A 16415-nucleotide genomic window follows, 5' to 3' on the forward strand; every position below is an offset into this window, starting at 1 on the left:
AGGACTGATATGGTTAGGGTTAGGGCATAACGTAATCTCGGTGTGACCGATTACACAAACTCGGTGAGACCGATTTTGGTAATAAGCTAACCAGAGAGTTGGTCAGGTAAACTCGGTGGGACGATCGCTCATTTCGGTGGGACCGAAATGTTACAAAAGGGGAACAAAGAGTTTACATTGCAATCTCGGTGGGACCGATCGCTCATCTCGGTAGGGCCGAAACGTTACGAAGGGAAACAGAGAGATTACAACCCCATCTCTATGTGACCGAAATCCCTATCAGTGAGACCGATTTTCCTAGGGTTTGTAGCAGTGGCTATGACATCTGAACTCGATGGTGCTGAATAGAAAGAATCGGTGGGGCCGAGTTTGACTTTTGATTTAGGTCATATGTGGATGTGGGAAGGTAGTTGAGGGTTTTGGAGCATATCACTAAGCACTATGAAGCAAGGACCTCATTAAACAACACCTCATCCCTCCTTGATAGTATTGGCTTTTCCTATAGACTCAATGTGATCTTGGATCACTAAAATAAAATGTAGAGTCTTGAGCTTTGGATTTTTTTTCAAAACTAGCATGGTTTTTACAGCAATTTCGGAAATTAGCAGTGCTAACAAGTTATTTGCAAAATTAGCACCCCGTCGGCCTCCCATTGGCCGAAGAGTGGCTCTTCGGCCAGCCGTTGACCAAAGAGGGCACTTCTGCCTCCCGTTGGCTGAAGTGTGCCCCAACTAGGCCGAAAAGGACTCTTCAGCTTCCCATAGGCCGAAGAGCACTCTTTGGTCAACCGTAGGCCGAAGAGTCCCCGGGCCCCACCTTTTCGCGTGAACAGGTGACCGAAGTTGCATGGTCGCGCTCTTCTGCTTACTGTAGGCCGAAAAGGGTTTTTTTATTATGACTTACGAATGTTGTGTATCCATTTTGCAATGAAAAAAAATTGCACAGCCCTTTCCGTAAATATTTTCCCGCCAACTCTTTCCCCTCCATATGTTCCCACCAACCCTTTCCCGCCATATGTTCACGCCACCCGTTTCCCGCCAACCCTTTCCCGCCATATGTTCCCGCCAACTCTTTCCCTCCATACCCCAGTCGTTCTTTCCCGTCATTTTCTCTCCTCTCTACCTATAAAACCCCCTTGACCCGGAGGTGAATAAGCAGTCCAGTGTAGTCGAGATGTCCCATTATCCTCTCGATCGTAGTTTTCACCCTGAGATGAGCGGCACTCTTCTGAGGCTAGCTACCGATCTCAGGATGGACAATAGGATAGTTCCATGGGAAGAACTCACCGGTAGTGACACCATAATGAATGAGTTGGCTCACCAATTACGTAGGGCTGGGTGGCCTGAAAGGACTTATGCGGAGGTACATAAAGAACTTCTTAGGTTGAATGAAAGGTGGAAGAAGGTAGTGGAGCCGAAGAGTGAAACTTTTAGAAGGACTTCAGAAAAGCATCCATTTTTATGGACTCAGGAGAGCGAGGACGAAGATGATATCTTCATGCCGCCGCTCCCGGGTTCCGCATCATCGAAGGGCAAGAGTTCTGCATCATCAAAGGGCAAGAGTTCTGCATCCACGAAGGGCAAGAGTTCTGCATCGTCGAAGGGCAAGAGTTCTGCATCCACGAAGGGCAAGAGTTCTGCATCGTCGAAGGGCAAGAGTTCTGCATCAACGGAGGATGACGATGATGACTTCATGTAGTATGTAAGCTGTATTCCAGTTGTACCTCAACAAGTAGGGCATTATGTTCTACGTTAATTTCATTTTGTAGTATGTAAGCTGTATTTATTAAGTTCAACCGCACCGTTTAATTTAGATGTGCTTGTATCTTAATTATCGGTTGTAGTCTCTTTGAAAATGTAACTGGAATAACAATGCGAATTAATAGTAATATGTCTCTCGCATACATAAAACGATATATGTCTCCTTATCAGATAGAAGCAAGTGCAATAGTAACACATACATGAAGCATGTCTCATACATAAATACTGACTCACGTATGCGAATAGTCTGAAACTAACATAGATAATGACTCATACATAGATAATCATATCACTGCGGGGGTCGACGACGAATCTGGGTCTTCCTCGGGCGAGGACCGGAAGGCGATAAGCGCTGAGGCAGTGGACGATGCTCACGAAAACCACGACCATAGATAACCTCGTCTGTCACTGTCCATGCCTCCTGCGACGGTGGTGGTGGTGGAGTGTGAAACACCGTGTGCGAGAAGTCATAAATGTTTTCAGCTTGGTCATCGTCATCGCCATAGCCCTCTAATCCACATCCAGCACCACTAAGTATCGGTGATTGCACTGAATGCATGAACTGTCGCGACTGGTTGCCTACCGCAATATAGTAAAACGGGTAAAATTAATTTGCGAACCTACAATGTTGAAAAGAATGTACAAAGTAGTGTTACCTAGTTCCATTTGATGAGACCAGGAAGAGGTGCCTGGTTGAGAAGGCGATGGCTGATTCCAGGAAGAGCTCCCTGGTTGTGAAGGAGATGGTTGATGCACAGAGAGGCGTGGTTGCTGCACGGAGTGTCGTGGTTCTGAACGCTGCACAGAGTGCCGTGGTTCTGAACGATGGACAGAGGGACGTGGGGGCCGATGTGCGGGACGAGGAATGACAACATCCGTAGATCGCCTACATGTAAGTGATGCGTAAATCCCTCTTAACTTCTCATCCATACGCCTCAACCATGAGAGGTGCTCTGGCTGTGGGATAGTATCCCCCCTCTCAACCTGCCGCATTAAAGCGGAAACCTCCTCTCGCGCCTGGACTATCAAGTCACTCTGCACATGAAGAGTTAACCCATTGTATATGGTAAGGTTATGATAGAACTACACATATGAGAAGCATGACACGTACCGCGTGGTGTCTCGTTCCCACAACAGAGGTAGTTGGGTACATATTGCTGGTCAGAGGGGCTTCAATCTGATCAGGAGCAGCTGATGGAACCAAGTAGATCCTCGTTGTATGCCGGTAAGTTTGTAAATACAACCCAAACTTGTCCCAGTCAAAGGGCCCAACCTCATTCCAGATATTTGTCGGTGTCGTAGTCCATTCTTGAACGTAAGGGCTAATGCTCTGAAGCCAAACAGCCATGGACTTGTTTCCTCCTACGCGACTGTACCTGAGATTGACAGATTAATCAGATTGACATGCGCGTTGCATGGTTAGATATATTCTGAATGTAGTGCTGACAGCTTTAATATTATTACTTACTTGTGAACGTGGTCTGGTATCCGTGGAATATCTGGAATTGCAGGCTCTTGACATAGACCAAACTGTCTCATCACCCTATGAAGAGCCATCTCCTCAACCATCACGTCGAACACCAACTTTGCCTTGGTCATCCAGTAGTGCCGATCTCTAGTGCATAAGGCAGAGATCCCAACTGGATACCTGGATGTTATAGTCTGATACGAGTAGGGCTCCCAGATAACTTGATCCTCGTGCAAACTATCAAACTGCACCGTGAAGGACGGGTAGCAGCCCTTCACCTGGGTATGTGCAAACTGTCTCTGTACATGACAACAAATTTACATTAGTAATACTATTGCACGGCAAAAATAATCGAAGGAATTACATAATTTAAAACTACCTCTCTCCTGCCCAAACAGATCCCATAGTAGGCAAGTCGCCGATAGCAGGCACGTAAGCCCCTGCCATGTCCTCCAACCCAAACGGTGTGTCAATGGAGACATAGGATCGTCCAATAGGGAATCTCTCGTAAGACCAAAGCTGCAACAATAGTGGACATCCCACCAGACCTGACTTTCTAGACTTCAATAAGCAACCTTTGCACAAGCCTCTATACGTAGCTGCTAACACGGCAGAACCAAAACTCCTCTGGACAATATCCGCAGGGCAACATGCGTCAGCTATCTCTCATGCAATACCGATGAATCGTGCATCAACAGTGGTCACGTGGTTCTCCGTGAACATCGTCTTGCCGAACAACCATAGAATATATGCCTCTAGGGATCGATCAATCTGTGCGTCTGACAAATCTACTGCGGGGTATCCTAATGAGACAATCTACATAGAAAACATACAATTGTGTGAACGATGTACTATTGGTAACTAAAAAAACATAGTCATGTGGCCACGAAGGTTACCTGAAACTGGCTCAACCACCTAAAACATGGCCTGTGAGGATCATCGTTTAAGCCCGTAGCAGTTGGCACCGCAGCTAGAAAACGGGCCTGCATATTTGCAAGCCAGCCAGGTTCTGCCTCTAAAGGACCTATGGCATCACTGGCCAAAGGTAATCCCAACAAGTAGGAGACATCCTGTAAAGTAGGCACCATCTCTCCCCAGGGAAAGTGAAAGGTGTGTGTCTCTGGTCTCCATCTATCTACTAAGCAAGTAAGGAGTGACCTGTCGTAAGAGAATCGTTTCACTTGCCTCTTTTTCAACTGCATTGGTTCACCTGCCTCATCCAAGTTCGGATGGTCAACCCACTCTTCCAACGTACCCTCAACCAGCCGTGCCAAGGGTAGAAGTCCAGCCCAACTTAACCTACAAAAAAAAGAGAATGTAGCATGAAAAGTAAGTAATTATATGTTTCAATACCTATGTCAAACATGTAAGGCACTATGTGTATCAATACCTATCAACCCATGAAGGGTGTATCATCCAGTTAGTCTTCGGGGTGCGAGTGACCAAAACGTCTAAGTTCTTGCCCCCTTGCATAAGTGCAGCCCGGTGACCTCTATTAATCGTACCATTAAGCAACGGATACAAAGACATATCTGCAATCAAAACATAGTCCAGACATTGCAAATTAATACATAGTTCTGACATACAAAGTAAAACATAGTTCAGTCGACATTACAAATTAATACATAGTTAGCAACTCGACTACCCTGGCCGGGTTCATACCCCACATGGAGTTGTACGGTATTCTCCTCCTTCGCCACTGGCTGCACTAGGACATATGGGTGGATTCTTCGGTCTCGGCAACGACTTAACAGGGTCAACCAATGCTGGCTCCTATCTATCGGCATCAACTCCCACTTGACATTTTTACAGGATTTGGTCCACAATGCATGAATACTGATGGAACATACTTCAGAATCCAACCCAAAACTAGTAGTCAACCAGTGCTTCAACTGTCTAATGTCCACTCTGTCCGGGTCTGAAAGTGTCATGACGCCATTTTTAAACTCGCTAAGATCAACCCCCAACTCATTATATCGAACATTACCAGGGCCATAGTAAACAGTCAAATTTATTGATACAGACATTTTCACCTGTCAGACATTGCCACCTTCTAATTAATCGCAATGAAAAAATTGTTACCGGCTACACTAACTATCCGCTAAAATGCCAACACAAACCAATTAACACTAATAAAATGTGGCGCGTGATTATACCTTCGACGCGTGTGGCCACCTCACGAAGAACTTGCACCAACAGACACCACCAACGCCACCCCCTCGGCGGCACGAAGCTGCACCTCCTCCTCACCAGCCAAACCGCGTCCTCCTCCTCAGTCCACCATGGCCTCTCCTCCTCACCCCATCATGACTCCACCTCACTTGTACGCACAAATAGCTATCCCATTGGGAAAAAATGACCGTAGGCCGATGGAGTGGCTACGATCTATCGTTTCTGTGCTTTGGATTCGAAAATAGGTGGAGAAACGAAGAGATCAGCGAGGGGGGCGATGTACAGAGAGGAACGAGAGAGACAAAGGAAGAACAGCGAGTGGAGAAAGAAGATGCCGCTCGGGCCTTATCCGCTACTCTTCGGCCACTGGTAAGCCGAAGACCTCTTCGGTCGCTGGCTGGCCGAAGAGGCCCATCTTCGGTCTCTGGCTGGCCGAAGAGACCCGTCTTCGGCCCACTTCGCGCACGCTTCGGCCTGGCTTAACCGAAGACGTGTCTTCAGGCTTCCGCAGGCCGAAAAGGTCCACTTCGGCCAACCGTTGACCGACGGGCCGCTAGTTTTGCAAATAACGTATCGACACTGCTAGTTTCCGAAATTGCTATAAAAAATGTGCTACTTTTGAAAAAAAATCTAAGCTTTGAGCTTGAGCCAATCTTTTTGTCCTTAGTATTTTGAGGGGTCCACTTTCCTCATCCATGCCATGCCATTAATTGAGCTTTTCCTGAAATATTGATCTTGGAATAGCATTAGCTCAATGAGCTATATGTTGTTAGGAATTACCAAAACCACCTAGGGATAGTTGCACTTCCAATCTCCCCCTTTTTGGTAATTGATGACAACATATAGATCAAAGCTTTGACAAATGATAATAAGAGTGAAAAACATTGTCGCTTTGAGAAGTGTGTGAAAAGCAAGAGCTCCCCCTAATTTTGTGCATAGTTTATGATTTGCTTTGGACTGCAAATGCACAAAGAGATAGGCTCATGGGTTACTCTTCCATGTCACATACATCTTGGTGGAGCGCTCAAAATGATAATAATTAAATACATGCACTCATCACCAAGCAAAGTGAATGATCATATAGGGATAAAATGATAATGTCATCCAACAAGCATTAAGGTAGCATATGATCAAACACACGATCATTCAAGTATCACACAGACAAAAAGTATCTCAAACAAGCAAATAAAGTTCAACCACCAAAGCAAGAGAGAATAAAAAGCAACGCTCTCTCTCGAAGCCTATGATCTATACAGTTTTCTCCCCCTTTGGCAACAAGTTACCAAAAAGTTCCTAGAAAATGCATAGCACTAAGTCGTCTCTCAGGCTTGGTCTTCAAGTGGTGGTGTCCGGATAACTCCAAGAACGAAGGCTTCAGTCGAAGTAGATGGAGCTGATGGAGTAGGTGCTGGAGCTGGTGGCACTGAAGCTGTAGCTGGTGCAGATGAAGTGGCTCTGGTGTCTGGAACAGGCACTGCAGCAGACCTCTAAGCTCTAGGCACTCTGGCAAATGCATCAGTGGTAGTCTTGCCCTTCCTCTCCTGCATATCATCCTGAAGTTGCTCCACAACAGACTGGATCTCAGTTACCTTCACATCCAAGTCATAGAACTTTTGCTCCACGATCCTCTCCAAGCTCTCCTGGTTTTGAGTCAGGGTGGCCAGTCCCTTCTCAATCCTCGGAGTGGAGGCAATCAAGTAGCCAAGCTGATCTTGCTTGCTCTTCGGAAGATACTGAGATGCTTCCTCAGTAGTTGGCATCCTTGCAGCCTTTTCAGCCTTTGCCTTCTCCTTCTTGGCTTGTGCGTGCACAGAAGATGGTTCATTTTCATCCATCACCACAGTGTTATCCTCAAATTCTGGGTAGATAGGCATGTGCTCCTTATCCAGCAGATATGTACCAGTGCCCATCTTGGAGTTAATCAGCTCCTGGATCTGTGGGGCATACCCACAACTCCTCTTCTGATCTGCAGCTGTCCTCTTGATAGTTTCAACTATAAGGCTCATGACTTTGAACTTTTGTGGGACATCAAAGATATGAAGCAAGTTTATTGCATGGCCTCTGATCATCTTGTGATCACCTGACTTTGGCAAGAGAGTGTGCCTGATGATCCAGTTGATAGTAGGCAAGCCTGACAGAAGGTAATGTACAGATCCAAACTTGTGTGTCTCAAGAGCAGCATCTGGGATCTCCTTGTACATGTGTGCCATGGAGTTGTGATCCTTCTTCTTCTTGGCATAGACATCCAAGTCATCTTCACTCTCTTTTGGAGCATTGATCAACTTCGCCCATTCAGCAACCGTGGACTGGTACCTCGTACCTTCAGACATCCAGACAATCCTTCCATCTGGGTAGAAGTGAGCTGTGGAGTAGAACTGCATGATGAGCTCGTCATTCCATTTTATGAGCTTCTGAGCCACAAACTCATTAACTCCAGAAGCCTTGAAACTGTCATACACCCTTGGATAATGTTCATCATTCTCCCTGATGTACTCCCAGTCGACCCATCTCATGTCACACACTATGGGCTTCTTGTCAAGCAAGATGGTCTCATACAAGTCCTGTTGTTCCTTTGTATGGAACTTGTAGTCCACAACAGTCCTTCTCCTGGTGGCATATGGATCAGACTCTCTCCATAGCCTCAGACCTGAGTCCTTCCTGATCTTCATGTTCTCAGCAACTGGATGAGCATCATTGTGATCTGGGATTTTTGGTTTTAGCTTCCTCAAGACATGTGACTCATCATCATCTTCTTCCATTTCAGCTTCAGGCACTGGGGCCTTGTTCTTCTCCTCGGCAGGGATGTTCCTTGTGCTCCTCTTTGGTTTTGGCTTTGGAGCTAGAGCAGCAGCCTTAGGAGCAGTCTTAGGCTTAGATGGAACAACCCCTGCCCTAATGGCATCACCCATAAGCTTCTGAGCTTTGGGTGCTGGTGCAGCATCTTCTTCCTCTTCCTCTTCAGAATCTCTCATGATTGAGGATCTCCCAATCACTCTAGCAGTGGTCTTTTTGACCCTCTCTTTCCTCTTCTTCTCTGCCATAACCTGATCTTTGGGTGTAGATCCCAAAGTCTCTTGAGTAGATGCTCTGGCCTTAGACATTGGAATTCTCTTGGCAGGAACCTTTTGCTTCATGCCTGGCTTGGTGGCAGTAGTTGTGCCATATTCCTTCTTCAGGACTTTTCTCTTTGAGGTGGTTTCTTCTTCCTCAGCCACATAGTCCTCATCCTCTGGCTCTGAAGTTCTTTTATTTGCTTGGGGTGCTCCTGCTACCATCATCTAAGCTGCTCGAGGGACTAGTTCCCTCACCCAAGTGAACCTGCTCCTCTCACTTGTTCTGGCTGTCACTCTGATCAGACATATTGCAAACACTGACAGGAGACCCTGTGAATAGATATAGATGAGATAGAGTGGATAAGCATCACAAAATGCAGAGGTTTTTGCAAAAGAATGAGTCAAAAACTTAGTTTTAGTTTTCCACAGAAAGCATTTCAGATCAACCGATTTGTAAACTCGGTGATACCGAAGCAGCTATTGGAACCTAAACTAGTGAACTCGGTCAGACCGAGTCACAGTTTGGTGGCACCGAAACTGCTAGGGTTTCACAGAGTCCTGAACTCGGTCACACCGACTTGCAATTCTCGGTCAGACCTAGGATCACATGTGCAATGGCCTGAGCCGAATCAGTGGTACCGAGTTCCACAACTCGGTGGATCCGAGATGGTTTTGGCAGAAACCTAACCCTAAATTTTCAAATCATCTCTAATCTATGGAGTGTTTTGACTGGATAGAATGATCTCAATCGTGGCAAGATACATGGCGAACACAATGTGCTAGGAATCAGATAGGGATAGCACAGTGATCGAGTTCATACCCTAGTTTGGCGATGAACTCGCTATGGCGGCAATGGCGGGGTTGATTCCCGTTGACGGCGGCGGAGACCAGCAGCAGGAGGCGGCTGGCGACGAGGAGGACGATCCGGAGACCCTGGAGGCAGAGCAGGCTAAGCGCGGGTCGAGGAGGTTCGGGAAGTTTTCCAAAATTTGACCCGTGGATATATATAGCCCGACCCTATCGGTGTGACCGAGTGGAACAACTCAGTGGCACCGAGATTCATAACTGCAAGCAGTTACTGAAACTCGGTGTGACCGAAAAATTCAAATCAGTTGCATCGAGATTGAAAACCTAGATCAACTTAGTGATCTCGGTATGACCGAAATGGGTGAATCGGTCAGACCGAAACGCACAAAGAAGTTTTGGAAGTTTAAGTCTATGACGAATTGGGGACTCCGAGTGCTCCTCATACAGAGTGGTTCAAATCTGACTTGATCAAATTTTGTGATGCAACATGAACAGAGTTTGAGACAAGAAAAGCATAGATAGCTAGAGAAGGTTCTTAGGCATTCTTGTCCATCCACTTGGCCAAAAGAAAAGGAAACCAAACAATCAAAACAATAAGTGGATGTCCTCGAATGAGTAAATTATGCAACCAACATGCTCACACAATAAAATGACAAATGAAATATGTGGAAAAGCATGCACAAACAATTCTAGCATCTATCAAGCAATTGGCGATGACTAGGTCATCTATATATGAGTATATAGACTTAGGAGTCAAATGAGAACATTTGATCATAGGTCATACTCATCGTTTAAGCACAAGTGGGGTTACCACTTTTACATAAAGCATTGTTGTGTTCACACCATTAGAGTTGCTTTAACTCAATTGTTAGAGTAAAGCTCCCCTAGATGTGAGACCCCCCCTAAGAGGGATAAACTAACCTTGGGTTTTGTCGATGATGACTTCATGTAGGTGTTGAAGATGTGGATGCTCTATGTTGATGTAGATCATTTGGTATCATTTGGAGTGAGTTGCACTTTCAATACCTACACGGGTTAGTCCCACAAGGAACAAACAAGGATATCCATAGACATAGAGTGATGCACACACGAGATAATGTCTATGAAAGCTTTAGGTTACCTTGTCCCTTGTCTTACCAACAAGAGGGTTTGTGACTCCTTGAACTAGTGCAAGATGTGGAAGTTGATTGCACTTGTTCTTGCCAAAATGATAAGAGTGAAGTATGTTGGCGGAGTCACCCTCAAGAACTCTCTAGTTCTTCTTCTTTGGGATCCACACCATCTTGATGGGAATCCTCCGAGTTGTAGTTGTACTCGGTGAAGTGGAACTTGATGTAGTCTAGGGAACCCACTTGACCAAGGCCTTAGGAGCTTCTTCAAATGCATCAATTTCCTCTTAAAGCTTGTCCTTGCCTTTTTGCTTGTGGTCTTGTGGTGGAAGATCATCTTGAGCTTGTGTCCCTTTGGATGAAGTAGGATCATACTTCTCTCGTTGAGGAACAAACTTCGTCTTGGGGTATTGATCTTCTTCCCACTCAACTCCATTGGCATTGAACTTTTGTTCAAAACCAATACCTTGATTCTTCCGGTGCCTTCCTTGCTTGCGTACAGTTTCCTCGAATTTCTTACTCCCGGCAAGGCTCTTGTAAACACCTTTCTCTATAATTCCCTTCAATAAGCTATTTTCTTGCTCAAGTGTAACTTAGCTAAGAGAATCGTTAGTGGAATCAAGAGAACTACTAGAAGCAACAACATTGGATTTAGCATGATTATTGTTACTACTAGAAGAAGAATCTTTCTTGTTCTTGTTACTAGACTTGACTTGAGGCATGTAAGTGGATAAGAGTAAACACTTGGCAATGTAAGAAGAACTTTTCTTGCGAAGATCATCATTGATTGCCTTTAAGAACTCATGCTCTTGCTCAAGGTTGAGCTTTTCAAAACGTAATTTCTCATGAGTCCTTAAAAGTTCTCGATGATCTCCTAAGATAGTTTCATGAGCTAACTTAAGAGTGTTTAGTTCTTTAGTTAGAGACTCAATCTTCTCCTTATCATTGTCATTCGTTTCATCATAGTATTCATCACTATAGTTGTCAACAAGTAACTCATCATCACCTAACAAGTCATCTTCATCACTATTGAAATCAACATACTCGGTTGTGTGATACCTTTGGACCTTTGGCCATGAAGCATCTTCCAATTCCTTCATTTGGTGAATCAAATATGTCGTAGGAGTTGGTTGACACAAGTGCTAGTCCGGCAACACCTTCATCTTGAGTATATTCAGAGTCGGAGTGATAGCTTCTCTTGGAGTCATTGTCGGAGTCGGAGCCGGATACCCATTCACCAACATGAGCTTGATATCTTCGTTTTGTGTAGCTCCGTGATGACTTGTCCTTCCTTTTCGAATCCTTGCTTCTCCGAGAGGGTCTTCGTTCATATCGATCATCCCTACTCCTTCTCTCCCTTGATGGTGATTCTTCTCTTCTACTTCTTCTTTTGGGAGAATATTCTCTTCTCTTGTGAGGAGCCGTACACTCATTTGAGTAGTGTCCGGGTCTTCCACAATTGTAGCAGTTTCGCTCTCGACTAGAATATATTTTGTCATTGTAGGACCTTGACTTGGAACTTCTCTCCTTGCTTCTACTCTTGTAGAACTTGTTGAAGTTCTTCACCATTAGGCTCAATTCTTCATTGAAGGTTTGTTCCTCACTTGATGATGTGGGGGCTTCATATGAGGCTTTGTAAGCACCACTTGACTTGTTATGGAGCTCCTCCTTATCCTTGAGTGACATATCATGAGCAACAATTCTTCCAATGACTTCCGTTGGCTTGAGATCTTTGTAATTTGGCATCATTTTGGATCAATGTGCATACGGTATCATATTTTCCATCCAAGGCTCTTAGGATCTTCTTGATGATGAATTTGTCGGTCATCTCTTCACTTCCTAAGCCGGCAATCTCATTTGTGATAAGAGCAAGCCTAGAGTACATTTCAGCGACACCTTCACCATCCTTCATTTTGAACTTGTCAAGTTGACTTTGAAGCACATCCAACTTGGGTTCCTTGACGGAGTCGGTACCTTCATGAATGTCAGTCAAAGTATTCCAAATTTCCTTTGCATTCTCAAGACGGCTGATTTTGTTGAATTCTTCGGGGCACAATCCGTTGAAGAGGATATCACAAGCTTGAGCATTGTATTGTAGCATCTTCAACTCGTCCGCGGTAGCTTCACGATTCGGTTCTCTCCCATCAAAGAATTCACCTTGCAAGCCAACACACACAATAGCCCAAATGGCGGGGTTATGTCCAAGAATATGCATTTTCATCTTATGCTTCCAACTAGCAAAATTAGTGCCATCAAAGTAAGGACCTCTACGGTGATAATTTCCCTCGCTAGACGCCATACTCTCCTAGGTTGTGAAACCAAGGCTATGACCACCAAAAGCTATGGAAATCAAAGCAAATGGAGACCAAAGCTCTGATACCACTTGTAGGATCGAAAGTATGTCTAGATGGGGGTGATTAGACTACTTGACCAACTAAAAATCTATCCTTTTCCCAATTTTAGTCTTTGGCAGATTTTAGCTATCTTAGCACAAGTCAAGCAATCTTAACACAATTCAAGCAAGCATGCAAAGGCTTTATGAGCAGCGGAAAATAAAGCATGCAACTTGCAAGAATGTAAACGGAAGGGTTTGGAGAATTCAAATGCAATTGGAGACACGGATGTTTTTTCGTGGTTCCGATAGGTGGTGCTATCGTACATCCACGTTGATGGAGACTTCAACCCATGGAGGGTAACGGTTGCGTGAGTCCATGGAGGGCTCCACCGACGAAGGGTCCACGAAGAAGCAACCTTGTCTATCCCATCATGGCCATCGCCCACGAAGGACTTGCCTCACTAGCGGTACATCTTCACGAAGTAGGCGATCTCCTTGCCCTTACAAACTCCTTGGTTCAACTCCACAATCTTTGTCGGAGGCTCCCAAGTGACACCTAGCCAATCTAGGAGACACCACTCTCTAAGAAGTAACAAATGGTGTGTTGATGATGAACTCCTTGCTCTTGTGCTTCAAATGATAGTCTCCCCAACACTCAACTCTCTCTCTCACAGGATATGGATTTGGTGGAAAGAAGATTTGAGTGGAAAGCAACTTGGGGAAGGCTAGAGATCTAGATTCATATGGTAGGAATGGAATATCTTGGCCTCAACACATGAGTAGGTGGTTCTCTCTCAGAAAATGTGTATTGGAAGTGTAGGTATGTTCTGATGGCTCTCTCCATGAATGAAGAGTGGGTGGAGGGGTATATATAGCCTCCACACAAAAACTAACATTACACAAAATTTACCAATCTCGGTGAGACCGAATGGAGAAACTCGGTCAGACCGATTTAGCAAACCTAGTGACCGTTAGGTTTTTCGGTGGGACTGGGATGCAACTCGGTAGGACCGATATGGTTAGGGTTAGGGCATAACGTAATCTCGGTGTGACCGATTACACAAACTCGGTGAGACCGATTTTGGTAATAAGCTAACCAGAGAGTTGGTCAGGTAAACTCGGTGGGACCGATCGCTCATTTCGGTGGGACCAAAATGTTACAAAAGGGGAACAGAGAGTTTACATTGCAATCTCGGTGGGACCGATCGCTCATCTCGGTAGGACCGAAACGTTACAAAGGGAAACAGAGAGATTACAACCCCATCTCGGTGTGAACGAAATCCCTATCGGTGAGATCGATTTTCCTAGGGTTTGTAGCAGTGGCTATGACATCTGAACTCGGTGGCACCGGATAGAAAGAATCGGTGGGGCCGAGTTTGACTTTTGATTTAGGTTATATGTGGACGTGGGAAGGTAGTTGAGGGTTTTGGAGCATATCACTAAGCACTATGAAGCAAGAACCTCATTAAACAACACCTCATCCCTCCTTGATAGTATTGGCTTTTCCTATAGACTCAATGTGATCTCGGATCACTAAAATATAAAATGTAGAGTCTTGAGCTTTGAGCTTGAGCCAATCTTTTTGTCCTTAGTATTTTGAGGGGTCCACTTTCCTCATCCATGACATGCCATTCATTAAGCTTTTCCTGAAATATTGATCTTGGAATAGCATTAGCTCAATGAGCTATATGTTGTTAGGAATTACCAAAACCACCTAGGGATAGTTGCAGTTTCAATTTAACTATGAAAATTGCTCTTTGATTGATTGTATTTCCTTGTTGCAATCCGTGCTAAATTCTCTTCATGCTTATAGTCAAAATAAAGCATTTACTAAACATATCGTTGATGCCTTGATGAAATCTTATGAAGAAAAACTTGAATTGGAAATTTCTATCCCTAGAAAACTTTATTATGAGTGGGAACCAACTACTAAAATTAAAATTAAAGATCATGAATGCTATGCTTTATGTGATTTGGGTGCTAGTGTTTCCACGATTCCAAAGACTTTGTGTGATTTGCTAGGTTTCCGTGATTTTGACGATTGCTCTCTAAACTTGCACCTTGCGGATTCCACTACTAAGAAACCTAATGGAAGAATTAATGATGTTCTTATTGTTGCAAATAGGAATTATGTGCCTATAGATTTTATTGTTCTTGACATAGATTGCAATCCTTCATGTCCTATTATTCTTGGTAGACCATTCCTTAGAACGATTAGTGCAATTCTTGATATGAAGGAAGGAAATATTAGATTCCAATTTACATTAAGGAAAGGCATGGAACACTTTCCTAGAAAGAAAATTAAATTACCTTATGAATCTATTATGAGAGCCACTTATGGATTGCCTACCAAAGATGGCAATACCTAGATCTATTCTTGCTTGTTATACCTAGCTAGGGGCGTTAAACGATAGCGCTTGTTGGGAGGCAACCCAACTTTATTTTTATTTCTTGCTTTTTGCTCCTATTTAGTAATAAATAATTTTTCTAGCCTCTGTTTTGGTTGTGTTTTTTGTGTTTAATTAGTGTTTGTGCCAAGTAGAACTGTTGGGAAGACTTGGGGAAAGTCTTATTGAACTTGCTGTAAAAACAGAAACTTTAGCGCTCACGAGAACTGCTGTATTTTTATTTGGAGAGTGATATTTATTTAATTATTTTTGAAGATGATTAATAGATAAATTCCTGACGTCCAGCAATTTATTTTAGAATTTTTGGGGTTCCAGATCTTGCGCTAGCTACAGATTACTACAGACTGTTCTGTTTTTGACAGATTCTGTTTTTCATGTGTTGTTTGCTTATTTTGATGAATCTATGGCTAGGAAAATAGTTTATAAACCATAGAGAAGTTGGAATACAGTAGGTATAACACCAATATAAATAAATAATGAGTTCATTACAGTACCTTGACGTGGTCTTTTGTTTTCTTTCGCTAACGGAGCTCACGAGATTTTCTACTTTAAGTTTTGTGTTGTGAAGTTTTTAAGTTTTGGGTAAAGATTTGATGGATTATGGAACAAGGAGTGGCAAGAGCCTAAGCTTGGGGACGCCCATGGCACCCCCAATATAATCTAAGGACACCTAAAAGCCAAAGCTTGGGGATGCCCCGGAAGGCATCCCCTCTTTCGTCTACTTCTATCGGTAACTTTACTTGGAGCTATATTTTTATTTACCACATGATATGTGTTTTGCTTGGAGTGTCTTGTATTATTTGAGTCTTTGCTGGTTAGTTCACACCAAGCATCCTTGCTGTACACACCTTTTGAGAGAGCCATACATGATTTAGAATTTGTTAGAATACTCTATGTGTTTCGCTTATATCTTTTGAGTTATATAATTTTGCTCTAGTACTTCACTTATATCTTTTAGAGCATGGTGGTGGATTTGTTTTATAGAAACTATTGATCTCTCATGCTTCAATTAGATTATTTTGAGAGTCTTAATAGCATGGTAATTTTCTTTAAATCCTAATATGCTAGGTATTCAAGAATAAAGAAATTCTCTTATGAGTGTGTTGAATACTATGATAAGTTTGATACTTGATAATTGCTTTGAGATATAAAGATGGTGATATTAAAGTCATGCTAGTTGAGTAGTTGTGAATTTGAGAAATACTTGTGTTGAAGCTTGTGATTCCTGTAGCATGCACGTATGGTGAACCGTTATGTGATGAAGTCGGAGCATGATTTATTTTTTGATTGCCTTCCTTATGAG

The 16415-nt window shown here is 43.7% G+C and overlaps 1 long non-coding RNA gene across 1 annotated transcript; it reads right to left on the reverse strand.

Moving 5' to 3' along the window:
* Window positions 1-2184: 2184 nt before the first annotated feature.
* LOC119271528 lies at window positions 2185-3325 on the reverse strand. Its single transcript, XR_005134579.1, has 4 exons — window positions 3229-3325; window positions 2872-3136; window positions 2417-2782; window positions 2185-2339 (listed from the first exon to the last, which is right to left on the reverse strand). It is a non-coding gene; the product is annotated as an uncharacterized LOC119271528 (long non-coding RNA).
* Between the last annotated feature and the right edge of the window lie 13090 nt (window positions 3326-16415).

This window comes from Triticum dicoccoides, chromosome 3A (genome assembly GCF_002162155.2).
Source record: "Triticum dicoccoides isolate Atlit2015 ecotype Zavitan chromosome 3A, WEW_v2.0, whole genome shotgun sequence".
NCBI classification, from domain to species: Eukaryota; Viridiplantae; Streptophyta; class Magnoliopsida; order Poales; family Poaceae; genus Triticum; species Triticum dicoccoides.